This window comes from Coenobita brevimanus, chromosome 71, assembly GCF_032717465.1.
Source record: "Coenobita brevimanus isolate Jiangsu-jjx chromosome 71, ASM3271746v2, whole genome shotgun sequence".
In the NCBI taxonomy this organism is placed as follows: Eukaryota; Metazoa; Arthropoda; class Malacostraca; order Decapoda; family Coenobitidae; genus Coenobita; species Coenobita brevimanus.
The window spans coordinates 31404693-31422892 of NC_137024.1; the positions used below are offsets into that span (position 1 = coordinate 31404693).

General features: G+C 46.1%; 1 non-coding gene across 1 annotated transcript; it reads right to left on the bottom strand.

Annotated features, from left to right (window-relative positions):
- Positions 1-13108: 13108 nt before the first annotated feature.
- On the bottom strand, positions 13109-13227 carry LOC145406905 (5S ribosomal RNA). Its single transcript, XR_013898611.1, has one exon. It is a non-coding gene; the product is annotated as a 5S ribosomal RNA (ribosomal RNA).
- Between the last annotated feature and the right edge of the window lie 4973 nt (positions 13228-18200).

Below are 18200 nucleotides of genomic sequence, written 5' to 3' on the forward strand. Positions count from 1 at the left end.
TCACGATATGTGGGCACTGGTCCCAGAAGAAAGTGATTTAATTTTGGAGGTAATCGAGTGGCCCTGAAAGGTCAAAATCAAGGACACGGATTTTCAGAGGGCTATAACTTGACACTGGTTGAGGACAGAGATATTTACTATTTCAACAAATAGGAACTCATAATATGGGCTTTCATTTGGCACCACGATCTTTGACCTTGAGTGACCTTGAAAGGTCAAACTCAAGGTCACGGATATTCAGGGGGATATAACTCGAAACTGGTTGAAGATAGAGATATTTACTATCATTACTATATACTGTACAGTGGGAAATCCCATACAGGTTATTAATTGGTACAATGACCTCTGACCATAAGTGACCTTGAAAGGTCAAACTTAAGGTCAATGATATTCAGGGGGCTATAACTCGAAACTAGTTAAAGACAGATACTTACTATTATCATGATAATTATACTAAGTCTCATGTGAGCTTTATTTGACGCCATGACCTTTGACCTTGAGTGACCTTGATAGGTCAAACGCAAAGATCACGGATTTTTAGAGGGTTTAACTTGAATACATTTGCGCCATTACCTTAGACTTTAATTGTGTGCCGTACTGACACTAAACGGCAGTACCTTTCAGTATTTATGAGCAATAAAACAACTGCTGTCGGGCGTGGTTTATTGTGCCTGGCACCACTTATTATTTATTGTTATTGTCGTGTTAATAGGCATCATCTCATCATCATCGTTATCATCTTCGACAACATCATCCTATTATCCAATTATACTGTAAATGGAGTGGAGAGGAAAAAGAAAGAAAAAAAATTCTCGCTGCTCTGTTATGCCTGGTGTGTTGGGAGGCAGACCATAACAGGAAGGAAAGCACTGGAGAGTTACCAACACAATGCACGGCCACTCACTCAACACACGCCTTCCTTGTTCTCACCTCCATCCCACACCCAAGAAAATAAATACATAAGTGCTTTTTAATATTAAGTTTATCTCTGCTTATATTTCCTCTGTCTTTAATAATCAAATAACTCAAATTGCAACGTTCTGGCATTTATTTCTTCTCACCATCCCCATAAAACGTAAGACAGAAGCATCCCTGTCTCCATATGCTGAAGTTGCCAGCAAGTGTTGCCTCCTCACAGTAAACACAATTTCAGTCTGTGGGTATGAAGGTATATGCTTAGTGGCTTTGGGGAACTTGTAACACCTCTTCCTTTGCGATTCAGTCTGCACATTAAACCTTATTATCCTCCTGCATGTTACTGATTCCATTATATTAATAGCACACAACGGAACCTTTTGGTGTTGTATGAAAGATATATCGCTATGGAAAAGGTGCTGCAATGCCACCCACGTCACCTACCATACGGGCCTCTCTTTTGGTGCTGTAGTGGTTTGTAGTTGCAATAGTGACAAATGACTCTCTCTCTCTCTCTCTCTCTCTCTCTCTCTGTTAACCTTTCCTACTCCCCCTTTCTCTAGTTCCCTTCTCCCTATCTTTTTCTCCTCCTCCTCTCTTCCAATTTCCCTTCCTCCTTGCCAGTCTCTCCCCCACCCTCTCAGCCTCTCTCCGTCAAACTTTCACAGGTAGATGTCGCGCAAGTAAAAGTAGACCACATTAGCACCCTCTCCCAGCCACGTAGTACCCTCACAACCAACACTCAGGACAATCAGACTTTTATTCTTCCTCATTCCTCACTATTTTACTTGATTTTGCTCAGACCTTCCATAGCTGAGTATTAATTAATGCAGATTCTTTCCATCCTCTTCGCCGTCAGAGATTTCTTTAAGGTTGACAGAATTGCCTGGAGGTAGCAAAAGTAAAACACAAGAGGTTATCGTAGCAAGAAAGGTTAATGAGGGGTTAATTAAGGCCCAGGAGGTAATTTAGGTAGGGCGGGTAAGGAAAGGACATTACACTCCGTCTGATCATACCTTCTTAGCATATCCGATACTCTCTTTTTTACCCTCTGAACAACGGACTTCTTTACTCCACATTGAAGACAAAGTTCTGTTTCTATACTGTCCAGCCTCTACGACCAAACCATTTAAAGGTACAGTACTCTCTTTTACCATCTCATCAATACACTTCCTTACACCACATCTTCCACGAATCTCTATAAACCTTACCCTGTCCAGTCTTGGCGTCCCATTTTCTCTGTATAACCTCTCCATTAACACATACTCTTTTACTCTGACCAACAGATTTCCAGCTTCATACCTTTCTCGGATTCCTATATTTCGTTTGTCTGTTTATGTTGACAGCATCTGAGTACACACTCCTCTATAGTTTGAAGTAGCGATTTCCTTACCCTACCCTACATCATTCAACAATCTATATGCTCGTATGTTATCCTATCCAACCCTAAGCATTACATTCTCCCCATACAAAATGCCTTTAAGTATACCCTCTTTTTCCTTTTGGTTAACAGACGTCTTTACTCGATATCTTTTGCGATTCTCCATGTTATCTTTGATCCCAGCAAGACTAAGCAACTCCATGATTTGACAATTTTATTTCAATTCATCTCACTCTTGATTTTTGATACTGATGTCGTTGCAAAATCTCACACTCAAAGGAGAACAAAGAAAAACACACAGCAACAAACTTGGCGGTCATTTCGAGGCTGCTTGTTACTGAGAAGACTATACCTGTGATATCTACTTCTATGGACTGAGAATAAGGACCGTAAGACAAGGCATACATCACAGTAAGTACTAACATATTTCCATGCAGTCCTCTTACATCCTCTGTACTCAGACCTCAGTTCACTATCACAGCCTTCCTACCACCGACTACATTTCTTCCTAGCGCCACTCAACTTTCCACTTCCCCTCCATATTTACATTTTTCCTGCACCGGGATACTTAAAATATACCTCCAGTTCAGGTTTCTTTTTAATCAACAATCACCTACTTATCGCATTCTGAATCCCCCCCTCCTCCCCGTCTCTCTCAACAACCATTGCATCAATCTCATCTACATTAAATTTTAGACCTGGCCTCTCACAACCATCCATAAACAGTGAACCAGTCTACAAAGATCCCGTTCACTCTTGTCAGGCAGCACCACCTCATCTGCATACATCATGTCTGAAGCATTCCATCGCTCACTATTCCCCAGCAGTTTTTCATCATACCCAACAAGCGTGAGGACATAGCACACCATTGTCTAATTCCAACACCGATAATGAACCACCCACACAAACATCCACTGACTCTTGCACAATGTTTCTCTCTCTCTCTCCCTCCCTCCCTCCCTCTCTCTCTCTCTCTCTCTCTCTCTCTAAAAAATTCTCAACATGCAGCGGTACTCCATCCACATAATATTTACGTAACTACCCCTCTATCATCCAATCCTTTTCGCCCCATCAGGAAAGTAAGGGCCCGGGGTTAGTCTAATTGCTCCAGACACTTAAGAGTGATCAGTCGACAGTCCCTGAGTGGTATTTTATGAGCAATAGAACCCAACAACTCTTCGGATGTAAAATATTTCAGCTGGAACGCTTTAACCCACTCGACCACCATGCGTTCATCTGGTTCTATGGTTACCACCTAACGTAGTAAATGGGTTTCATAGTACAAGAAAGAGTTTAGTTTGTCACTCACTTGAAGATAACACGACATCAAGTGAGTGGATGGTACGCTCCCTCATCTGACATAAACCTTCCATAAACCCTCTTCTTTACCTTGCCATGCGCGTTTTCCAGATCGATAAATGACCTAAATACCTTACAGTTTTTCTCACGTGCTTCCTCCAGTACCTGCCCTGCCACAAATACTAGTTCCGCGTGTCCCCTGCCGGTAATAGTAGCAGTAGAAGCATCAGTGACGTGTATGGTCAAAGTACCAGTCACAGTAGGAGTGAGATAATTATTGCTGTAGAAGTAGATAAGAAAAGGTTTAGGGTAAGGATTATCTACAGTACTCTCTCTCTCTCCATCATTACGGCAGAATAACATAAGTCTCAGTACTTTCCAAGACTAAGACACGCCATAATCGAAGTTACAACCAGATCCCCATTTATACTGATGGGTGAACAGGGACAAGAGGAAAAAACAGATTATGTCCACGAGTCTGACCGGTGCGAGAAAGGCAGTCGAGTGTGGCGTGGGACCTGTAATTCCTGGGGTGTTTGACGCTGCACGGGTTTTTCGCTCTGCCCACCACCAGACCCTTTCACCCGCTGGCATTTGGACAGTTTTGGGACTCTGAGGGTGGTTGTTGGGGGTGGGGGGAGGGAGAGAATGAGGGATGGAGAGGGGAGAGAATGGGGAGGAGAGAGGGGAGAGAATGGGGAAGGGAGAGGGGAGAGAAAGGGAAAGGGAGATGCAAGAAAATAAGGAAGGGAGAATGGGGAAGTTACGACCCTGTGCTTCCAAACGTGACTGACGAAGGGGAAGGGTAGTAACCTAATTCTGAAGCGTATTTCTACAGCGCCTACTGTTTTTCGCTGGGATTAGCCTGCTGCCCACCTTACAGAGTGCAGATAGCAGTGATACGGGAAGGGCAAACACGCTTAGGTACATATTAAAAGAAGCTCCCTAAAACCTCTTCCCCAGCGATTTATTTTTGGATATGGCTGGTTAATATCCTTTTGTATGTTGTTTTTGCAGAGTATGGCGATATTGGAAGGATATATGTAACACTGAAGAAGACGGCAAAGTTTAATAAGCAAAATAAATCGCTGAAGAAATGGGAGCTAGTTTTCCCCTTGCGATATAATATGGATACAGGTGTTAGGGTGATGGGGTTATGGTGTTAGGGTGATGGGGTTATGGTGTTAGGGTGATGGGGTTATGGTGTTAGGGTGATGGGGTTATGGTGTTAGGGTGATGGGGTTATGGTGTTAGGGTGATGGGTTTATGGTGTTAGGGTGATGGGGTTATGGTGTTAGGGTGATGGGGTTATGGTGTTAGGGTGAAGGAGTTATGGTGTTAGGGTGAAGGGGTTATGGTGTTAGGGTGATGGGGTTATGGTGTTAGGGTGATGGGGTTATGGTGTTAGGGTGAAGGGGTTATGGTGTTAGGGTGATGGGGTTATGGTGTTAGGGTGAAGGGGTTATGGTGTTAGGGTGAAGGGGTTATGGTGTTAGGGTGATGGGGTTATGGTGTTAGGGTGATGGGGTTATGGTGTTAGAGTGATTCGGTTATGGTGTTAGGGTGATGGTGTTATGGTGTTAGGGTGATGGTGTTATGGTGTTAGGGTGATGGGGTTATGGTGTTAGGGTGATGGTGTTATGGTGTTAGGGTGATGGTGTTATGGTGTCAGGGTGATGGGGTTATGGTGTTAGGGTGATGGGGTTATGGTGTTAGGGTGAAGGGGTTATGGTGTTAGGGTGATGGGGTTATGGTGTTAGGGTGATGGGGTTATGGTGTTAGGGTGAAGGGGTTATGGTGTTAGGGTGAAGGGGTTATGGTATTAGGGTGATGGGATTATGGTGTTAGGGTGGAGGGGTTATGGTGTTAGGGTGATGGGGTTATGATGGGGTTATGGTGTTAGGGTGATGGGGTTATGATGGGGTTATGGTGTTAGGGTGATGGGGTTATGATGGGGTTATGGTGTTGGGGTGATGGGGTTATGGTGTTAGGGTGATGGGGTTATGGTGTTAGGGTGAAGGGGTTATGGTGTTAGGGTGATGGGGTTATGGTGTTAGAGTGAAGGGATTATGGTGTTAGGGTGAAGGAGTTATGGTGTTAGGGTGGAGGGGTTATGGCGATAGGGTGAAGGGGTTATGGTGTTAGGGTGAAGGAGTTATGGTGTTAGGGTGAAGGGGTTATGGTGTTAGGGTGAAGGTGTTATGGTGTTAGGGTGATGGGGTTGTGGTGTTAGGGTGATGGGGTTATGGTGTTAGGGTGAAGGGGTTGTGGTGTTAGGGTGATGGAGTTATGATGTTAGGGTGATGGGGTTATGGTGTTAGGGTGAAGGTGTTATGGTGTTAGGGTGAAGGTGTTATGGTGTTAGGGTGAAGGTGCTATGGTGTTAGGGTGATGGGGTTGTGGTGTTTGGGTGATGGGGTTGTGGTGTTAGGGTGATGGGGTTATGGTGTTAGGGTGATGGGGTTATGGTGTTAGGGTGATGGGGTTATGGTGTTAGGGTGATGGGGTTATGGTGTTAGGGTGAAGAGGTTATGGTGTTAGGGTGAAGGGGGTTGTGGCATGGGAGTCAGGTGTTACATGCCAAAGGTGTGGGGTTTTGCAGGTTATTCTTTGCAGCAGGAATGTGTCTCATGGAAAGATGAAAACAATTCTTTGCCGTTCGGGTTGATTCAAAGTACAACAGAATACCAGAAGACCAAAGCAGCCACTGGTGATATACTGAGGTATGTGGTATGTTGTACGACTGCTAATGGAACGGTGTGTCTGGTCTGTACCTATAGAGTCTGACATAAAAAAACGAAAAGTTACATTGGTCTTCTTGAGGCCGTTTTACAGGGTTAACAAGAACTATATATACTATTTAACAGTTACAGCATACATCTACTGTATGTTTTGATTATCAGACTCTCTGACATTTGGCCAGGGTGTGAAGGTTAAGCTGGTTTATTTTACCATTTATATGACAGGCCACGAAATAAATGGATTAATAATGTTTGCCTACGTTTTACCGACGTTAATTTAGCTGTGTCGTTGTTGTTGATAAAGTGTGGAAGCCTTTATGTGTTTCACTGAGAGTGTGGTTGTTCTGATACACACACACACACACACACACACACACACACACACATATATATATATATATATATATATATATATATATATATATATATATATATATATATATGAGAGAGAGAGAGAGAGAGACCTTACTCTACCTGACAGCACCAAGAAACACACTGACAGGTGAAAAGATGGACAGATCGAGTTTCTGACCCATTAAAATCTCTCTCTCTCTCTCTCTCTCTCTCTCTCTCTCTCTCCGTCAAGAGGTGTTAAGAGCAATTGAGAGTGTGCTAAATATGAGGTGTGCTAGACATGAAATGAGGTGTGCCACAGCAATGAGACGAATGCAGTAGAGATGGAGAGGTGTGCCTGAGATCTGAGGAGGAAGGTTACAGAGACACGTGTACAGAGAGAGGTGTGATAATGAAAGGAATAGAGAGATATACCAACGAGAGGTGTGTCAAAGAAACAGGTGTTGAAAGAGACAAGTGTAGAGAGAGAAGTGGACCAGAGAGAGAAGAGAAAGAGAAATATTAGAAAGGTGATGAGAGATGTACAGAGAGAGAGGTGCGTCAAAGAAACAGGCGTACAAAGAGAGAGGTGTGTCAAAGAAACAGGTGTACAAAGAGAGAGGTGTGTCAAAGAAATAGGTGTACAAAGACAGTGGTGTGCCAAAAAAATCGGCGTACAAAGAGAAAGGTGTTTCAAAGACACAGGTGTATAAACACAGGTGTGCCTGAGACAAGTGCACAGATAGGTGTGCTAAAGAAACGGTTGTACAAAGTGGCGTGTACCAAAGATGTAAGTGTACCAAGAGCAGTGTCAGTGAGGCATGTGTTCACAGCGATAGGTGCACTGATGAACAGGTGTACAAAGAATTATATGTTAAAAAGAGAGCAGCAAGAGGTGTGTTATGAGTGGTATAAAGTCTGAAGTGTGACAGAGTCGAGAAGTGTGCCAGATAGGAAAGTGCAGAGAGCAGTGATAAAAACAGGGTAGAGAGAGAGGTGTGTTACAGAGAGAGGTGTACCAAAGAGCGAGCAGAGGTGTGCTAAGGACAGAACAGGGAGGTGTGCCAAAGAAAGCAGAGAGGCGTGCCAAAGAGAGAGGCGTGAGGCGTGCCGAAGACAGAGCAGAAAGGTGTGCCAAAGAGAAAGCAGACACGTGTGCCAAAAAGATAGTAGTGAGGCGTGCCGAATAGAGAGCAGAGGGGTATGTCAGAGAGAGACCAGAGAGATGTACCAAGGAGTGAACAGAGATGTGTGCCAAAGAAAGAGTAGAGAGGTGTGCCAAAGAGATAAATGCACCAAAAAGGCAGGCATACAAAGAGAGGGTCAACAAGGAAGCTGGTGGATAAAGAGGCCTGCCAAATAAGCTGCTGTACACAGAAAGAGGTGCAATTTGCCATCGGGTCGATCAAACATCTCTAAGGAGGAGATATCGTAACCACCTCGTCACTACATATGTCTGTCAACCATCATGGCGTCACTGACGTATTCTCACTACTACCCCCCAGCGGTGGGTCAGGGTTTACGAATCCGAAGAAGAAAATCACATGTGGTGGTTTTCATTTTTTAGACTTGCGATGGTGAGGTAGCTACGAGGCCTCCTTAGAGGTGCTACGTTAAACTCATTACAGTTTTTCATTCTGGATAAAAGAGATGTGTCCCAAAGGGACAGATACATTGAGCTGTGCTTGTGATATAATATAAGTGTATATAACAGAGCTTTGTCATGGCCTGTAAAACGAAGTAACTGGACTCGTTTTGATAATAAGGCTGTGCTGCTGTCGTTTAAGAAGCCCTCCAAGCACATCACCCTTGCCAGTATACTTCTTTACCTGGTACGTTGTGTGGATATATCTCTCTACCTAATGTCAGACGCATCGGTCCAGTAAGGGGGGCAACAAACAAATCGCCTCCATGTAGCCCTGTCCCCCGCCATTTCACTGCCCTCCCCCCAGCTCACACACCCCCTCTCTCATATACCACTCCACTCCATCTCTCCATCTCATTTTCGGTCTCACCCTGCCTCTTTCCCCCCCCCCTCCAGCTCACTCACATACACTCTCCCCGTTAGTCTCTCGCTCTCCATCCTCTCCACATGGCCAAGCCATCTCACTGTATTTCCCCTAACGCTTCCTATCACATCCACATCCACACCACAACGCTCCTTCACTTCCTCATTTGTCAGTCTGTCTCTCCATGCAACTCCGCATGCTCCTTTCAAATGACTCATTTCCACTGCCCCCACTCTTGACTTGTGTCCTTCCACCAAGATTCCATACGTTAGAGTTGGTATCACAAAATTATCATGCAGTGACTTTTTACTTTTAGTCTCACTTCCCTATTTCTTATCACTGCTTTCAAAGAACCAGCAACCTTTCTTCATTACTGTACCCTTTCAAGAACTTCATCCTCCAAACTTCCATCCTTACTCATCACACCAACCAAGTACTTAAATGCACTCACATATTCCACTTCCGCATCATCCAACCTCACTGAACATTCGATGACTTCATTTAAGACCATAACTTTACTCTTTCCTACATTCACCTTTAGATTCCGTTTCTTACACGCTCTCCCAAACTCATTCACCAAGTCCTACAGTTCCTCTTCGTCTTCACTTGGCAATACAGTACCATTTGCAAACAACAGTACAGGAAGCTTCCCAGCGCTGCCCTCTCTCATTAGGGCCGCTCCAGCATCCACTGCTCTACTTTGTATCTCTTTTATAACCTCATCCATATACAGACTGATCAATGGAGACATGACACATCCCGGTTTCAATCCAACATTCAGACACAAAAATTCACTCAGTTCACTACCCACACGCACTGCAGCCTTAGCACTCTCATACATGCTCTTCACGGCATTCAACAACTTCCCATTTACTCCGTACTTTCTTAATATTTTCCACACTCCTTGTCCACTCTGTCCTATGCTTTCTCCAAATCCATGAAGGCCGCTTACAACTTCTTTCCCTTCTCTAGAAACTTTTCCACTAAAGACCTAAGGATGAATAATTGATCAACGCAACCTCTTCACTTCCTAAACTCTGCCTGTTCTTCTCCAACTAATTCATCTGTTATTTCCCTAACTCTGTCAATGAGTGTCTTACCATATACTTTTCCTATTACACTAAGAGGACAAATGCTCTATGATTACCACTTCTTTTTCCCCTTTTCCTTTGTACAGGGGAACAATTATACCTTCCTTCCCATCCTCTTGGACTCCACCTTCCTCCCAGGCCCATTTGCATATCTTCCATATCCATTCTACTACTATCTCTCCCCCATGCTTCAGGAATTCACCACACACTCCAATAATTTCTGGAGTTTTCCCCATTTTCCCTTTCTTCACTGCCTCCACTACTTCCATACTACTGATCTCTTCCTCCCTTTTCACCAGTCCCCTTCTCTCAGCCTTTCCCCAGAGGCTTATACCGGCATATAAAAGGATATGAATAACATAGAGGAGAACAATATAGTGTAAAATGTAAAATAAATCGTTAAGGAAAGGTGTGAGAAAGCCCCCTAAGCCAACCACTATATAGCCTACCTTCAGATTCCCCCTCCCCTTCTTCCTTTCCGAAAATTCTAAACTTACCTTCACAAACATTACCTTTTTTTGCGTGAGAAATAATTGGCACCATTTTTTTTTTTTTTTAAGGTGACCTAGTCTGATCCTGACTTAAGTTTTGCCTTCAATCCGATGAAATATTTTAAAATTTTATACTTGCTATTTCCAAACGATTCTGTATATCTTCGGAGAAAACTATTGCTCTGGTGTTTATGACGGCTGTATCGCACCCCTTCAGTTCGAAAAGTCCATCCTAAGGTGAATAAAATCGTCTTAAGATGACAAGAATAAAATATAATGTGCAGCACGTCCTTGGACTGAAAGGGTTATTACGATAATTTAAGATGGCATGATTTAGTAAAACCCTGTGTGCATCAATTACCTTAAAATGAAAAGGTAGCCGTGAATATCAGTTGTCATAATTCTCCCTCAGCACAGTTCTCGGCCTGGGTGGAGGGGGAGTGTGGCCCATTTGCCGTGAATATGCAGACGACTCCTAGCAAAACGCATGGAAACAGTCACCATTAAAACCTCAAGTGTGAAACGTCCCTCACGAGTTGAACAAGATATTCTATTGACTGTAAGACTAAAATATATCACGCCGTCGTATTCAATGGGTTAGTTCCTTCCGTGTAATGAGGTTCCTTTAATTTCAGTTCTGCTACTTCCATGTCACCTTATTTAGCTCAGGGAAGACATGTATTTGAGGCTGGGTTGATAACGGCTACATCTAACCCTTCCTAAGCTTCGATAAAACTGCTGGAAGCAAGGATAACATAAAAAAAAGACGTCATTGCAGTGGAAGTGAATTGACGTCTCTTGGAATTTCATGTTTGCTTCCGCTAGACGAGTTACTTAATGTTAAGGGAGACGTGTTAAAGTGAAAGGGTTGAGAGGATTGGGAAGTGTAAGCCGTATATGGGACAGACAGACAGCCAGGAAAATTTATGGCAACAGGGAAAAAGTAACAGCTGAAAGACAGACAAGAAAAACGCTGTCTCAAAACCTGGTGAAGGGAATAGAGTGAAGGGTGCTGTGGACAGGATGGCGTGTGAGGACGGGTGAGGGAGAAATGAGAGCAGGGAGGGGTAAGGGGGTGGGTGAGGCTGGGAGAGGTCTAGGATGGCTATAGGAAGGTAATGGAAGGAATCACGGATGGGTGAGGATGAAGGTGACAGTAAGGGTGGAGGATGGTTGGGGTGAGAGCCGGAGTGAGGGTGGGGGTCAAAAAGTGGCGGTGCGAGCGTTACGGGTGAGGGAGGGTAAGGGTGAAGGTGGGAGAGGATCGGGGAGGGAGCTGGGGTGAGAGGAAGGATGAGGGAGTCGGGGCTGGGTAAGAGTGGGTAGGGAGACGGGTGAAGGTGAGGACACGAGGGGTGAGGGAGGGGCACACCGGGGTAAGAGACTAGGTGAGGGACTATGAGTGGGGTCAGGGGGTAGCTGTGAGGTAAGGATGAGGATGGGAGAGGGTAAGGGGTGAGGCTGTAAGACGGGGTTAGAGGGTGGGTGGGAGTGAGGGACAGGTGAGGGCGAGAATGGGGGTGGGAAGGGTTTGATCCTGGATGTGAGGGTGGGTGAGGCGACGGTGGTGGGAGAGATATGGGGATGGGGAGGAAGTAGGGAGTTAAGGCCATGAGGAAGAAGATATATGAAACAGAGTGGGCGTGGGGATAGGTGGGTAAAGGCGTGGGTGATAAGGCGGGTGAGGGAGGCAGGATGAGGGGCCACGATATAGCACAAGAATAAACTTTAACAACAAAAACAATAGCATCACCACCACCACCACAATCTTCAACAATAACAACAAGGCCCCCCCCCCCTCCACGACAATATAATGTAGCAACGCAATCTACTCTGCAAGAACACGGATTTCTTCAGCCACCCACTACTCTTGTCTACTAACGCTGAAAGTTAAGAGAGACAAGCATCACCCTCTGGCATTAAAAATAAATAAAAAAATACAGTAAGTGAATTAAAAGAAGCCACACACCAGCCGCTCTTCTTAATTTTCACCTATTGCCGGACGCTGCATCCTGTTGGGGGCGACCTTAACACCTTGCGTTTCTGTCCCTCCTCGGCAACAACCTTCTTCCGACAACACTCCCCCTTTTAGGCTACATACTCTAGCACCTAATCTCTCCATCTCGTTTTTGGTCTCCCTCTCCCCCTCCTCCTGCCATCCACCTCACTCTCACTTACTTTCCTAGTCAGTCCCACTTTGAAGACGACATAAGTACCAAACTGACATGGAAAATGTATATATAGGACAGTATGCATGGAAAAATATCTATGGAAGAGGATGTATGTAAATAATAATGGGATGTACTGTAAATATGAACAGGGTGAATGTAAATATATAAACACAATATATTTAGATATGATTAGAATGTATATAGATATGGAAAGGATGTATGGAAATAAAAACAGCAGGTATGTAGATATGAACAGGATAATATGAAGATGAATAGAATCAGTATATTTACGAACAGAATGTGTGTAAATATGAACTCAGTGTAGGTATAAATTCAGTGTAACAGAATGCAAGTTTCGTTTTCCCTTTCTGGATCCTACCGCACCCCGTTATTAGGCAGGACAAAGGGTCAGGATAATGATGATGATGATGATGATGATGATGATAATGATGATGCCATGCCCTTTATAGCACTATCATAACAAAGCTGAATTTTCTGTCCATTTTGTTATGACCAAAAGCTACCATTCTTCTATCTTGAATGCTTAGGTGTAATATAAAATTCATTCATTCATTGCCAGACGCCATGTATCCCAAACGGGGTGCCAAGGGCTTAGTGTTAATTGTTTTACAGGGAGGGGCACTAATCCTCCACCAACCCCACTTGACACGTAGGGATGCCAACAGCATCTGGTGTTCCCAGGCGGTCACCCATCCAAGTACTAACCAGACCCAACGTTGCTTAACTTCGCTGATCGGACGGGAAGCAGTGTACTCAACGTGGTATTAACGCTGATATATTATGCTGTTCACGAAGAAGTGCTGTGAGGGTACAGCTGTGGTACTGTCTTAATCTACTACTGAACAGCTGGAAGCATGGTACAGATGGAACGATAATCTCCGCTTACGTAGGGTGGACGAACTACAGTATTTACCCATTTGCACCGCAAGAATGTAATATCTAACTGCAAATAATAAGTTAGCTATTGACTTTACTAGCGACAATTGCTTCCAGAGTCAGAGACTAAATTGTGCATCACCAAAACACTAAATTCGCTGTACTGGGAACATGAATCCAGATACGGATCTAAGCGAGACAGTTAAAGTCGGTACTGTATTTGGTTCCATCACGGCGTAGACTATTTAGCTCCCTGGATCGTGTTCGCATGGGCCTAGTAGGTTCCCTTGGCCTTCTTCCTTACTGGTTTGTCTTCCTAGGGGCGTGTTAATGTTCTCTTCTATGATTTTAAGCAAACTATGTCGGTGTTTAAAAGATGAACTGTATATTTAAAGTGTCTGGTGTAATTACGACCTTCATATAAATCAGATCTGAGTAACGAGGCAACAAGAGGACTGCTTGAAGTTAGTGCTTATATTGACGTACGGGTGTCAGATCTGAAAAAGGAATGAATATTAAATGTGAAGAGTGACAGAAGTCGAAATGGGGCTGTTCACATTCATGGGGGTGCCAAGGCAGGACTGGATAAAATTAATGCTGATTCGCAAAAGTTCTGGAATAAGGCAATACGCTGTTCAAAGAGTAGCAGAGAGTGTGCTTTGATATTATCGTCACAGAGGAAGAATGAACAGTGTGGTGAAACGTGTATGCAAGAGCGAGGTTGATGATGTGAGGTGGCGTGAGTCTAGGCTGTGGAAAAAGAGAATGGGAATAGTGAATGTGTGAATAAGCGCATTTGGAGGCTGAGAAAGCAAAACGATTAGCGATGGATGGAAACAGATGAATGAGGTATGTATGGAGACCCACATTACAAATACTGCACCTACCGTATATTAACTTGGCGCTCTCCGGAGTGGTCTCTGTCTCATGACTTGTCCCACATGCATTATGAGGAACATTTAGTAAGAATCATTTGGCCTGCAAAGTGGAGTGTTATTGAGTTACCGGTAGTGGTTGACGTGAGGATACACTTGACATGGGGGTAAATGTCGGTGTATAAAGAGTTAAGTCAAAGTTACCGGTACGTTACCACGAATCTCTTAAAATGCGAAGAGATATGCCAACCAGACCCAACCTAACCTAACTTAACTTAACTTAACTTGGCCGTGAAGCAATGAAACTGCCCCACACTTACCACCACGGCACTACTTCCCTATATTAGGAAAGGGTGGCCATAATTAGAGGAACTGTGACGTTATGCTTCTGTAGGATTCCCCCTACTCCATGAATCACTAGGTAAAAGAATTCTGATGGTTGTGATAGTAATGATGATAATAATAACAACAGAATATTATGGTGCAATATACAATATAAACAGGTAAGCTATCGGTGTTACGACTCCTTCTAAGCTCACAAAGTACGAACACACCTGCTTGAAATTGCTGGAGAGGAAAATCTTTGCTTCACTTCTCAGGGAACTACTTTTTCCCTATTACCTCCAGAGCCGTTTGACTGGTATGCTGTGGAGAATCTGCAGATTTCCATATCATCACGTCTTTTGCAGATTATAGACTTGGAGGAGATTAGTTGTAGTCTGCGTTTTGTGAAAGTAAATAGATGAAGATCTTTTACAGGCACCTCGTCCCTTTTGTTCTTCAATGTGGGTAAGTTTTCCTTTGCTATATGCTCTCTAGTGTATGCAATATCTTGTACATAATATAACAAGAACTAAACTCAAAGGTCCTTGCGTGTGTGTTATTAAAAAAAAAAAATAGTACTGTACTTTGCAACGATGCCAGCTAGTTTACTGGCATTCAAACTGCGCTGGTGCAAAGGAAATTCCACTGCAGGATATTCATTACCTAATAAGCTGTAGAAAAACCAAAACATAAACAGGCACCAGCAATGAACCTCGAGGAACTCCATCTAAAACAAAAATTCGGACTGATGCTCTTCCGTCCATGTCGTGTGTGTGTGTGTGTGTGTGTGTGTGTGTGTGTGTGTGTGTGTGTGTGTGTGTGTGTGTGTGTGTGTGTGTGTGTGTGTGTGTGTGTGTGTGTGTGTGTGTGTGTGTGTGTGTGTGTGTGTGTGTGTGTGTGTGTGTGTGTGTGTGTGTGTGTGTGTGTGAGGCAGAGCGTATTTTCTTTCTCATGCAGGATTCTTGGGCGACCTTTGTCAAACGCTTTCTGAACCGCAAGGTTGAGCGGAAGTGGGCGAGGCAGGTGCGGGAGGCAGACAGACAAGTGCGATAGGTGGGTGAGGTGAGGCAGGCAGGTGGGTGAGGCAGGTGGGTGAGGTGAGGAAGATGGGTGAGATGAGGCAGATGAGTGAGGTGAGGTAGATGGGTGAGATGAGGCAGGTGGTTGAGGTGAGAGAGATGCAAAAGGCAGGTGGGTAAGGTGAGTAGGAGGCAGGTGGACAAGGTGTGGCAGGTAGGTGAGGCGAGACAGGTGGGTGAGGCAGATGGGTGAAGTGAAACAGTTGAATGAGGCAGGTGGGTGAGGTGAGGCAGGTGGATGAGGTCAATGGGTGAGGTGAGGCAGGTGGATGAGGTAGGTGGGTGAGACATGTGGGTGAGACGGGTAGGCGAGGTAGGTGGGTGAGAAGTGGGTGAGGTAGGTCGGGGTGGTGAGACAGGTGGGTGAGGTAGGTAGGTGGGTGAGACAGGTGGGTGAGGTAGGTGGGTTGGTGAGACAGGTGGGTGAGGTAGATGAGTGAGACAGGTGGGTGAGGTAGGTGGGTGAGACAGGTGGGTGAGGTAATTGGGTAAGACAGGTGTGTGAGGTAGGTGAGTGAGACAGGTGGATGAGGTAGGTGAGTGAGGTGAGACAGGTGGGTGAGGTAGGTGGGTGGGTGAGACAGGTGGGTGAGGTAGGTGGGTGAGACAGGTGGGTGAGGTAGGTGAGTGAGACAGGTGGGTGAGGTAGGTGGGTGTGGTGAGACAGGTGGGTGAGACAGGTGGGTGAGGTAGGTAGGTGGGTGAGACAGGTGTGTGAGGTAGGTGAGTGAGACAGGTGGATGAGGTAGGTGGGTGAGGTGAGACAGGTGGGTGAGGTAGGTGGGTGTGGTGAGACAGGTGGGTGAGGTAGGTGGGTGAGACAGGTGTGTGAGGTAGGTGAGTGAGACAGGTGGGTGAGGTAGGTGGGTGAGGTGAGACAGGTGGGTGAGGTAGGTAGGTGTGGTGAGGCAGATGGGTGAGGCAGGTGGGTGAGGTAGGTAGTTGGGTGAGGTGGGTGGGTGAGGTAGGTGGGTGAGGTGAGACAGGTGGGTGAGGTTGTTGGGTGTGGTGAGACAGGTGGGTGAGGTAGGTAGGTGGGTGAGACAGGTGGGTGAGGTAGGTAGGTGGGTGAGACAGGTGGGTGAGGTAGGTGGGTGTGGTGCGACAGGTGGGTGAGGTAGGTAGGTGGGTGAGACAGGTGGGTGAGGTAGGTGGGTGTGGTGAGAAAGGTGGGTGAGGTAGGTGAGTGTGGTTAGCAGGTGGGTGAGGTAGGTGGGTGTGGTGAGATAGGTGGGTGAGGTAGGTGGGTGTGGTAGGTAGGTGAGTGATGTAGGTGGGTGAGGTAGGTAGGTGGGTGAGACAGGTGGGTGAAGTAGGTGGGTGTGGTGAAACAGGTGGGTGAGGTAGGTAGGTGGGTGAGACAAGTGGGTGAGGTAGGTGAGTGAGACAGGTGGGTGAGGAAGGTAGGTGGGTGAGACAGGTGGGTGAGGTAGGTAGGTGGGTGAGACAGGTGGGTGAGACAGGTTGGTGAGGTAGGTAGGTGGGTGAGACAGGTGGGTGAGGTAGGTAGGTGGGTGAGACAGGTGGGTGAGGTAGGTAGGTGGGTGAGACAGGTGGGTGAGGTAGGTAGGTGGGTGAGACAGGTGGGTGAGGTAGGTAGGTGGGTGAGACAGGTGGGTGAGGTAGGTAGGTGGGTGAGACAGGTGGGTGAGGTAGGTAGGTGGGTGAGACAGGTGGGTGAGGTAGGTAGGTGGGAGAGACAGGTGGGTGAGACAGGTGGGTGAGGTAGGTAGGTGGGTGAGACAGGTGGGTGAGGTAGGTGGGTGTGGTGAGACAGGTGGGTGAGGTAGGTAGGTGGGAGAGACAGGTGGGTGAGGTAGGTAGGTGAGTGAGACAAATGGGTGAGGTAGGTGAGTGAGACAGGTGGGTGAGGACAGGTGGGTGAGGTAGGTGGGTGTGGTGAGACATGTGGGTGAGGTAGGTAGGTGGGTGAGACAGGTGGGTGAGGTAGGTGAGTGAGACAGGTGGGTGAGGTAGGTGAGTGAGACAGGTGGGTGAGGTAGGTGAGTGAGGTGAGACAGGTGGGTGAGGTAGGTGGGTGAGGTGAGACAGGTGGGTGAGGTAGGTGGGTGAGGTGAGACAGGTGGGTGAGGTAGGTGGGTGAGGTGAGACAGGTGGGTGAGGTAGGTGGGTGAGGTGAGACATGTGGGTGAGGTGAGACATGTGGGTGAGGTGAGACATGTGGGTGAGGTAGGTAGGTGGGTGAGACAGGTGGGTGAGGTATGTGGGTGAGAAAGGTGGATGAGGCAGGTGGGTGAGGTAGGTGGGTGAGGTGAGACATGTGGGTGAGATGAGGCAGGTGGATGAGGCAGGTGAGTGAGGTAAGTGAGATGAGACAGTTGGGTGAGGTAGGTGGGTGAGGTGAGACAGGTGGGTGAGGTAGGTAGGTGGGTGAGACAGGTGGGTGAGGTATGTGGGTGAGACAGGTGGATGAGGCAGGTGGGTGAGGTGAGACAAGTGGATGAGGCAGGTGGGTGAGGCAGATGGGTGAGGCAGGTGGATGAGGCAGCTAGTGAGACAGGCGGATGAGGCAGGTGGGTGAGGCAGGTGGGTGAGGTGAGACTGGTGGATGAGGTAGGTGGGTGAGGCAGGTT